Below are 11241 nucleotides of genomic sequence, written 5' to 3' on the forward strand. Positions count from 1 at the left end.
AGCAAAAGAAGGAATTCTGTCCTGTTCTTACCACATCAGCTGTAGTTTGCACAGAAGTTGTCAAACCACCTCTCATTATACCTAATATCATCTAATTACCAGAAGTATAATAGCAGACATTTTACAGGTTGCTTGACTGCAGCAATATTAAGCAGCCAACATCAAGCAACCATCAACAAAAACTTGAGGTGTTTTACTATGTCATCAGTTCTGAGTTTTCAGAGAAAATCCAGTCAGTTCTGCAAGGTCTACCTGACAGCTACAACAGCAGAGCCTGGAGCATCTCCCCTTTCTGCTGGTCTCCTAAACTTCTACTCTGGATACCTTAAGACTTATAAAAAAACCCAACCAACCAACCAACAAAAAAAAAAAAACCAAAAAAAAAAACCAAAAAACCAAACGTGACAGCCTGGCAGGTACATTCACCGCAGAAATCCTGTTGATTAACAAGACAAGACAGGGAGATGACAGGAGAATCAGATAAGCAGTAGAACACATCTCTACCATTTTGAATTTGGGAAAAGAAAATATAGATTCACACACGATCTTTTGTGGTTATCACCATATCATTCTTCCAACCTGGGCAGCTCTGCAAACACGTCAATACTTTCATTTAGCAATGAGTACTAGATTAGGAGTACCTTCTTGCCCTCATTTATCCTCACAGTACCCTGCAGATGACCAATTCCAGCAGGTCAGACTGACTATGTAGTTCTCCTACAGTCAACCAAATCCAGACTCTCTGAAGACATCCACGAAGCAGCACAGAAGGGGATAGAGGGCAGAGCAGCTGTAATGAATACATAACCTTTTAGGCGGGGTTTAAATGACAAAGAACTCAATCTAGTTATGAGGGAATCAAAGGAAAGGAGCAAGTTTCTAGAAGCAGACCAGAAAAACATGAATGCAATCAAATTCTTGGAAAAGTAGAGATACTTCTGCTTTAAAAAAAACCACCACCACCTTACTAAAAGTCTTAAGATACCAAATAATTTGGTTTAAAAGTAGGGCAATATCAAGCATTTTAAGGTAAATTACTCCACCATTAACATCCCACTACAGCAAGTCTGATTAAATCGAAGCCATTAATACCCCTTATTTTAATCTTGATTTATATTGGGAAACCTTACATATAAGGTTTCTTATATAATTAACCCTTCTATCAGTCAGAAACTTATTTTGGTTTTGTAGTCTTCTTTAGAAACAACTGCTTCCATATTGATATTGTTTGCCTTGATTTGCAACTATCAAATACAGGCATCTGATTAATTAGGAGAGTAGTGTCACAGCCATTATTAACATTCAAGTAATTACACCATCTACCTTACTAATTGGTATATTCCATTATGTATAACAATTTCCCCCCCTGCCGGTTACCATGTATTTGGAAAGAATTTACAACTCAATACAAATGTATATTAAAATTATAATAATAAATAAAACTTTAAATTATGCAAAATAAATATTTTAATACAACTGGCTTTCAATTTCATTGATTAATCATTTGCTTTTATCGACTAATGACCTGACTTATGTGAGTAGGCATAAACAGATGCACTAAGATGCCTAAAGAGGCAGATAATTGATTGGTATGACTTTCAGAATGATTTAAGCAGATTACATGTCTAACTTTCAATGGAGATTTGAAAGGTTTCCCAGTTCTTCCTCAGGATTGCTTTTTCAACCCTGAACAACAGGGAATCTCTCACTTCTCCTTAGTTAACAGATGAATTACACCATCTTTCTTGCACAACAAAAATCAAAAGTACTATTATTTGGAAAAATAGATAATTAGCTTTTACCATTTTAAAGACTGAATAGACAGATATTTACTGAAGGTAGGTTACAATTCCAAAACTCAAAAACTTTCCTTTTCTCTGGAACTACATATAATTCATTCAAAAATGGCTGTTTTCATAATTTCTAATTCAAGCTACTCCAGCATCTTTCAAACACATACTAAAACTAACTTGGTGAAAAAAAAACCAAACCAAACAACAACAACAAAACCCCCGGGCTATAAGTCTAGGTCTTTAAGACTTGCAATATAAAAATAGTTTTGGAATTAAATTTTAAAGTTATATCGTTTTTAAAAGTTTGACTCTGCTGCACAGACAAGAGCTTAGAGAAACTGAGACTAATCAACTAAGGCAATGAAGTTCATTCAAAAAGTAAAAGTGTGTTAAACCCTTATGGGCAAGCTGCCACTGAGAAGAGTGACCTTATTACTCCTCTTCTAGTAGGACTAAACACAGAGCATATGCAGGGGTTTAACATACCATAATTTCACCAGATTGGTATTTAATTTTAGCTTCTCCAATATGCTCATAAAAATCTGTGTCTGGTTGTACAGTCAAACTTTTCTAAAATAATCACCAAAGAAATGTGATCTCTCTGGTGTAGACAAAATACAGGAAATCACTTTGTATTTTATCACTTTTCTTTCATTTTCACTCAGCAGCAAGACAAAACGCTGTATGATAAAGGCTCCCAGATCACAGCTTAACACGCACTTAATATGGCACCGCTATACGTACAAGAGCGCCACTCTTATTCACTCTTTAACCTACATGCTGCCTCCAACCCTCTCTTACACTGGCTGGCATAACTGTTTCCAGGTAATTTGTGGCCACATCTAGAGACAGACCATAACAGAATAAAGAAATCACACAGAATAAATTTTTTTCTTAGATTTAATTAAGTCTCTTTAATCCACTTTAGCATACACCTTCAGAAATGCTTGCACCAATAAAGCTTAACAAATACTACTACCTGGGGACACATACGTATTTTCTTTCTAGGCAGAAATGCCATCTAAAATGCACATCAAACTACAGCTCGAGATACAGCCTGTGCACTTTGGATGCCTAACAGGAAAAGGATTTACTGTTTTGAGTAGTACCTCCATGACCATATACCCCCTAATTAGAACGCAAACTTTCAAAGAATATGAATATTTTATACTAAACTTTTCTGCTTTTGTTGTTTTAATTAACCGTCTAGAGAGGATCATAGTATCAATTGCAAATAATCCTGCATTAAGTATTGGCTACTATTTCATATGAAAATTATACATACAGTCAACTAATATGCTTAGAAGTACGCCTGTAAATTGAAAATTGTAAATATTGTTTATCCCATAAATCCAACAGGGTACAAAAGTTTAGCCCACACTTTTAAGTGCTGAACTCCTATCACTGAGAGGCACATTGTTTACATTTTGGATATTCTTGCTCAAAGATTTAATGTATTTTAACTGTACTATCACCATTCAATTACATATTTTAACAAAAACTGCAGTCAATTTTAACTATAAAACTGAGCTTAGTCTATTAAAAGAACCATGGTCTGGAAAATCTGTATAGCCTAACCCCACCCCCAGTTCTACTCTGAAGGCAAATTTATGGGGTGGCAAGGAAGAGAACCTTAATCAAGTTGGGGGGAAAAAGAAAAATCAGAAATTTTTCCTGATTCACAAAGGTGACTTGCCTCTCTCAACTAGTCCAACTTGTTACTTTTGAACTTCCCACATAATTATTTAAAGACTTCTGTGGTGGATAGTGTGGGGTCCTAAAGCTCTGATTTCAAATTAAGAATTACAAATCTCTACAATATTGGTGGTAAACAAACAAGGGAGTTGTTTGTTTTTGTTTTGGGTTTTGTTTCCATGTATGTGTTTTTTTTGGTTGGTTTGGGGGTTTTTTGTTTGGTGGATTGTGTTGGGTTTTTTAAAATCAGGACAGTGATTTGCCTTTCCTTCACTGAAGCCTAACCACTTTGCTTTCAAGACCTTTTAAAGCTAACCAGAGTATGCCTGAGAACTTGAACACACAATTACCAAAAAACCCCATCACTTTCAGAAGAATAGAAAACTGGATAAAGGAAAACATTCATTTTTTAGGTTATTAGGCTTTGATTTGTATTTGATTATATTACTATCTTGGAATACATAATCACTACATTTGAGGAAAACTGCAAAAGCTGTCCTGAAATTTTAAGCAGTTTCTTGCACAGCTCCCTAATTATGGAGTCATGACTACAAATTACCTCTAGATAAAAATGAGAGGTTTTAAACTAGGCAGAACTTCGGATCTGAACTTCCCAAGCTAATAGCTAGAGTCTGTGTTCCACCTTGATTTCTGCACTTTCTGATGGTTGTTACCTTTGTTAAAAAGCTGTTAAAACCTCAGACTAGTACTCACTAAAGAAATGCAGTTAAATCTAATTGTATTTGTATTCCATTTTCATAACACACCATAAGCTTCCCCCACACACTTTGGTTCATATCCTGGATTTACCACAGCTGATTTTCATACAGAAAACCCACAAGATTACTATAATAATACACCTGTTTATAAGAGCAGCTATTAACAGTAAGTGAGAAAGTAGAAGGTTGAGAAAAATATGAAACAATTATTTTAATTAATAGGTGAGAAAAGAAATCAATATGCATACAGGAACATAATCAAGTGGAAAGTAGTATTTTGGAATTAGATTTCACAAGAGTGCAGATCCAATCCCATGGCAACCTGGTGCTAGATGAAGTAACCCCATTCTCACTGCTCCTTCCCTTCTCTAAACACCTTTGACACTTGTCCGACTCCTTGGGAGGAAATGGTTCAGCACACTAACCAAGTGATTTTATTTTTTTCTTGACATAGGCAAGTTTTCTCCTGGTTCAGCAAGCTGAATTAAGTAGTTGATGGGGATCAGATGAGTATTAGAGCTGGCATGAGGAGACAGTTGTCATTCATTTTGACAGCCACTTGACTGCCTACGTTACAGAAAACAAGCAAATTGGATTCAACAGGTTTTTGACTGGCACTCAAAACCAGACACCAGCTTCTCTATCGCCACTGTTGCTGAATGGTGTTACACTAATGACAATAAACCTAACAATTCCAGAAACAAAACTTCTTGCTGTCTAGTCCAAAACTATTTGAATGCAGCAAAAGAAAACACCTAGTGGCAACAGACAGCAATAACAAGGTGAACCGATAAAAGATTTTAACAACTGTTAATAGCTGGCAGTCAATGTATATATTAGTAACATTATTGGCATGCTACTCAAAATGCCTGCCAGAAATCAGCACCTGCTTCATCATTATGCCAGTCACTACATGCCCTAAAATCATCCAGTAATTCTTTGTAGACCCTCATCCAATGATATAACCAGTCAGTTGACAGTTTTAACAAATCATGAATTTTGTCACTGAAAACTCGCCTTCTATTCAGTTGAGGCAACACATAGTCTTGAGAAGACCATTTTCCAGACAATTCAGTATTAATCAAGGCAAGTTTCACTTCTCAACTTCTACATAGCAGAGCATTAACTATGCAAAGATTACCATAAGGAAAATTACTCATCTCCTGGAAGTTGATCATATGTCTTTCAAAGACCCAGGGAGCTCATGTTTTTGGCATTCTTCCAGTCCTTTTTCAATGAACTACTTCAAGGTAGGAATGCAGGCCTACATTGCCCATTACCTTCACAAAACCTACACCTCCTCCTCCAGAGCTTTGTCACCTGTCACAGCTCAAACTCTTTCCTCTCAAATCCCTCAGTAGATGGTATAGCCACACTTCTTCAGAGGAAGATTTCACTAAATCATAACCTTTCTGATTACACAATAAACAATGAACTGATCTATTCATCATATAAACCTATGGACTTGAATACCTGGGTATACATTTCTTGATTTTTTGTTTACGATTTTTTAAAGTATAAACAGACAGCTGCTTCTTGCCCTATCAGTCACAGCTTGCTATGTTTTTTTAGTGTCAAAATAAGTCAACTCAGGAGGCTGATGCTGACAGAGTTCAATATTCTTTGGAAACAATGAAGAAACGACCCACACCCCCCTCTTTTTTTTTTTGTTTTTACAAGTAGTAAAAAATTATAAGACTGTCCATGGGATTTTGTTTAATTTTCGTAAGTGAACAGAAAATGCAGCCCTTGCTTACAGTGACTGTAGAAATAATGAGAAAGAGAGAAGAAGGATAATCCCATGGCTCTTAGTAACAAGCTTCTGTCACTTTCCTCTTACAGTCTCTGCCGTTCATGCTGATTCTACATTGTAGAAAATACACTACATTGGTAGAAAATATTCATTTCCTAGGGTCAATTTTCCTCTTATTTTGCCTCGCACATTATCCACCTCCAATACTAATTTGGTTTCTAAAACCTTGGAGATTATTGAGACAGCACTATGTTAGACAGCAAGAGTAATGAAAAATTATTTTAAGCAACTGGAGGGGAAGGATGAAAGGGGCATAGTCTTTTTTTCCTCAAAAATTTTTCACAGACCTCGTAACAGTTCTTAATAACTTTACATAGCAAATTGACAATGTAGGCATTTAACTTTAGTGGAAAGATAGCAAAAGGGTCGCTGAAAAAAATGAGAGGTCAAAGCTTTTAATTGTACTGTAAGCACTTTCTTTCATTTTATGTCCACTTCCAAATATGAAAACCTACTAGCCATTGACCACGGAGGTAGCAAGGCAGACAGGTTTGTGTGCTCAGAAATAACAAAGCTTAAGTGAGGAACTGAAAGTCTTACTTGAGATTGATCCCAGGCACTAATATCCTGATTAAAGATGATCAAATATAATCAATGAACACTATGAATTCATAAAGTCACAATTAATGTCAGCTTAAATACATTAAATACATTAAATGTCTTAATGTACAAAGGCAGAATATAAACATCTAAAAACCATTTTTGATTTAAGCACTTGAAAGTTAAACTCAAAGGAGGGGGTGAAAAGAGAGATACCTGCAAGTTAACTTGCCAAACCTCAGAGTCAGTGAGAGAAGTTAGGTCTTCTGAATCCTAGACAACGTCCTAACCACTAGATCACCTCTACAAGTTTTTACTATCAACTACGAAGCAACTTCACCTTTAGGTAGGTAAGCCTTGTTCATTTCTTCTTGAACAAGAAAATATAGAGCCAGTCATCATAAAAAGCCAGTAACAGTTGCAAGAAAGCTGTAAGAAACTTGATCTAGATCAGAAACAAAGCAGACTTTGCAAACAAAAGAGAAACATGAATTACAAAGTTAGCCAGCCCAGACATGCTTGCATAGCCAAATCATCTCAATGGAGTCAAACAAATTAACTTTAAAAAGCAAGCTGTATTTGCCTCACCTCCGAAGGAAAAGAAATCTACGCTATCAGTAAGTAGGCATGTCTAAAACTTCAAACTAGTTTTCAAAAATAATTTTTTTTTTTTAAAAACATCCTAAATTCTTAAGTTTTCAAGGAGACTGATTTTTTTTTTTTACTGCTACCCAGCTACTTACTCTCATCTCTGCTGAGGAAAAGGCTGCTACATGGCTTGACAATTTATCAGGAATCAGATTCCAAAGGAGGAGACAGGCACTGGAAACCAGGTTTTAATAATTAACAGTAAAGGGGTTGTTTGGGGGGGGGGGGTACAAATGAAAAAACACAAGGATATTTATGAGCAATTTAAAACAAACAAAAAAATCCCAATGCCAGCTACAATAGTCCCAACCTGACCACCTCTGTTTTCAGCAACCAATCCCTTAAGTCAGCAGCCACCCTGCTGCATCTCAGATATAAACGCACTTACTCGGCAAACCCAAAGGAACTAATCCTTTATGAAGTGTAACAGAAAATGCAAAACATGGGCAGAAGCCAATCATGCCAGCTTACATAGCATAAGTACTGAGACACAGGCATAAAGAGAAAAAAAGCAGAGCAAAACAAGCTTTTCTACAATACTGTCATATATTAGCAAGGGTCAAGAGAGAACTGTGCCAATCAAAACGAGGATCACAGATTCACAAGTGTGTTGCCCTGAAGTAAAAGCCATGACAAGTGGTACTAAAGTCTCTTGGATTCAGGAGTATTTATGCAAGGAGAAGTTGGAGAATACTGCTCTCCCTTCTTTTCCCACCAGGGAAGGCCACTTCAACACCTCTGGCTGTGCAACAATGCAAGTAAATTTCCTTGATACTAGTTCCAGTTCTCTGCTTCATAACTCCAAAAGGTGCACATATTTGAAGGTGACAAATGTCAGGGAAAATTTACTTAACTAATGCAGTCTGCAATATAGGGCAGAAATAACAAGGGAATTGGAGATACACCGCTCCACATTCAAACTTGAAAAATTATGACATTACTAGGTAAGGCATGCAAGAACTACCAAAACCAAGAGTTCACCCAATATAGTATCATGGTATACATTAAAGCGGGCACTGCTTTGTCCTGTAGATTAAGTACTTCAGAATGATTATTTTAGTTACATTCCTACATCTGCCACCACCCCAAACGATCAACACAGTTTGAACACTGAACGTTGAAATCCCAACCAAAGACCGCAGTAACTTCAGCTAAAAAATGAACTTTTAGTTTTTACTATATATCAAGTTTCTTCTCTTCTGGTTTATCACAATACATATGGAAGTCATGAAAGGCTAAAGGATGAAGACAGATGTCTGGATGGTGTAAATAAAAATCATGCTCTCTCCTCTACTCCAATCACTCTTAGCCTTCAGGGTTCTAAAAACATATTGCACACAATTATATAGATGCTCCTGTTCTATACAATACCATAATTATACTTTTACTTTCTTTAAAGGGACCCACTTCCTGAAAAAAAAAAAAATTAAAAAAAAACCATCAAACTTCTGCTCTATCAGTCTGAAGAAATTACTGTTGAACATATGAAGGTGATGGGATACAGATGGTCAGTGGTTACACAGAGGGGCATTAGGACATAGGAACTATCTCACTGTTCTGCCAACAATCTATTAAGCTCAGTATACTCCCTAGTTTGTACCACCTACATGAGAGGAAAAGAAAACAGGATTTCCTCACAGAGGATTACAGAATAATGGAACAACCCATCTCAAAGAATGTTTTGATGTTCTACCTGCAGCCTGATAGACTAGATTATGCCCTGAAATAAAACTCCCGTCTGTAGTCTTAGCACTTATTATAATGCTTGTCATCCCTAAAGCATACAATCCTTTTCAAAATCTTCCTGAACTCTTGCTCTCACTTATATTCTAGAGCTTATCCAAAGAGAAATCAGAGTATTTCAACTCCAAGTTCACCACATCCATTTTACTAAATGGCTCCTTGCTCTTCTAAGAAGGTTACACGTTTTTGTATTTGGTTTTGCTGGTAATTTGCATTCCATTACAGATCAATGCACACTTAGTTCACACGGAAAGTGAACATGGGTGAAGTAGTGAGACTCCAATCAGTGGTGCTAAAGCACCTTTGTGCTATCCATTAACTTTTCTGAAAAACAGGAAAAGTACTTTACAAATTTTTGATGTGGGAAATAAGAAACATCTACGGAGTACACAAAACCCATGAGAACAGTTTTTCTGAACTGCAGGTTCTACTTTTTTTCTCGTAGGCTACAGAAGATCAAGGTATTTCTCAAAAAAAAGTGTACTTTCTATAAAAACGTTAGTGTAATATTATGTCAGGCAAAATACCTTTCTAGGTTGTTGGCTTCCCTCTACCAGTAACCAATGGAGGACATGGGAGTATAATAGCAGGGCAAGCAGGAATACCTTCCGCTGACCGGTCACCTTGATATTTGCCGAGTCTGAGGAGATACTCCTGTGTTTGACAGTCTCTGATGATTTTCCCTACAAATTAATTGTTTCAACTTCCTTGTAAACTTTTGGCATTCCCAATATGCTGCTGCACCAGGTCTTTTAGTTACACATGGTGTAATGGAGCATCTTACTTGTTATGAATCTGCAGGATACAGTAATCTTTCAAAAAAAGGGGAAACAAAAAAAACCCCAAACCCAACCTGTCTACTTTCTTCATGACTCCTAAGTTTCATAATGTCTCTTATCCCTCCACTGGTATCTCTTTCCCTGGGTGAAAAGCCCTAGACAATTTTCGTTCTACCTTTCTCTTAGCCTAATACAATCTTTTTGAGGTAGGAGAGAGATAAAGGCAAACTACACAAACTGCATTTAGTAGTTTAGTAAGCATATGGCCCCAGAACGGATTTATGCAGTGGCATATTGATGCCGTTTTCTTCTCAATTAATTGTTAATTCTAGTATTATTCACTTTTTGACTGCCAAGTACTGAGCTGCCACTTTCACAGAACTCTATCACCAAGACGCTTTCATGAAAAGCAGTAGCTAGTTCAGAGTTCAGCACTTCTGAATAAATACTTAATGTTTTTTAATCCTATGGATTAATAAATAATAAAGTACTATTCCAATGTTTATACATGCAAAAGCACTTTCCACCTGAAAACTTCTAGTGGCATCATCAAAGCTTTTAGATAGACCACAACGTATCTTGTGGAGATGGACAATGGAAAAGACCCTCTTAAGAGAAGGATTTAGGAGAATAATTATGGCATAATGGAAATCAATTTCAGTTTGTGTCTATATCAACTTGTTAAAACAAGCACCACACAACCTGCTGAACATACACATGCACTCTGCACTTCAACAGAGCATCCAAACTGGCTTCTTTAAAAAGAAGCCTAAATCATATGAAAACATAGCGTAAACTGAGTGTCTGCAAAGTTAATTGCTTTGATTTTCCATTTTGTTCTGTTTCTCTAAACGTGGTAATCATATCCCAACCTACACACTTCCACCACTCAAGCCCACCATATAACTGGAAGTTCAAAATCTTAACATCAAAAATACTGATCATCTGAAGTGCCAAACATCCTCCAGACTTTCAGCAGCTGAAGTTCACTGAACCGCCAAGAGATTCGCTTCTTTGAAACAGTAATTTCTGGTCAATGATAAAACACAAAAAATATCCCCTTTTTTTTTTCAGATGTCAGTATCGCAATCTTTTTCCTACTCATTCAGGTTTTTTTAGATTACCTAACACGGCAACAAACTCCGGTGCAAAAATATTCGTCTTTTTAACCTTTTGGTTTTCAACGCAAGATCGCGCAGCACAAGGTCTGCCTTAATCACGCTGCCAGTACGTTTTTTCACTCCATGCGCTGCCTTCATTTAAACTGGAAGAGGATAGAAAGGAAGCAAAGGGAAGAGCAAAGAGTTTCCGATACCGCCTTTAACATCAGCACTTCAGAGTGGAAGCTCTTTTACTACCCTACGCTGCCTCCCCCCAGCCCCTCGCGACACGGCAGAAGGGCTCCAGAGACGCCCAGCCCTGGGGGGCCGAGCGCCGGCCCTCCGAGCACCCACCTCGGCAGGCCCCCAGCGCGGCTGCCCGGGGGGCGCGGAGCCAGAGGAGACAAAGCC

General features: G+C 37.2%; 1 protein-coding gene across 2 annotated transcripts in view; it reads right to left on the bottom strand.

Moving 5' to 3' along the window:
- Positions 1 to 11241, bottom strand: part of DICER1 (dicer 1, ribonuclease type III) — a 69617-nt gene that overhangs the window by 58178 nt on the left and 198 nt on the right. The gene's annotated exons all lie outside the window — the stretch shown is intronic.

Source organism: Haliaeetus leucocephalus, unplaced genomic scaffold (genome assembly GCF_000737465.1).
Source record: "Haliaeetus leucocephalus isolate CR32 unplaced genomic scaffold, Haliaeetus_leucocephalus-4.0 Scaffold932, whole genome shotgun sequence".
Classification (NCBI taxonomy): domain Eukaryota; kingdom Metazoa; phylum Chordata; class Aves; order Accipitriformes; family Accipitridae; genus Haliaeetus; species Haliaeetus leucocephalus.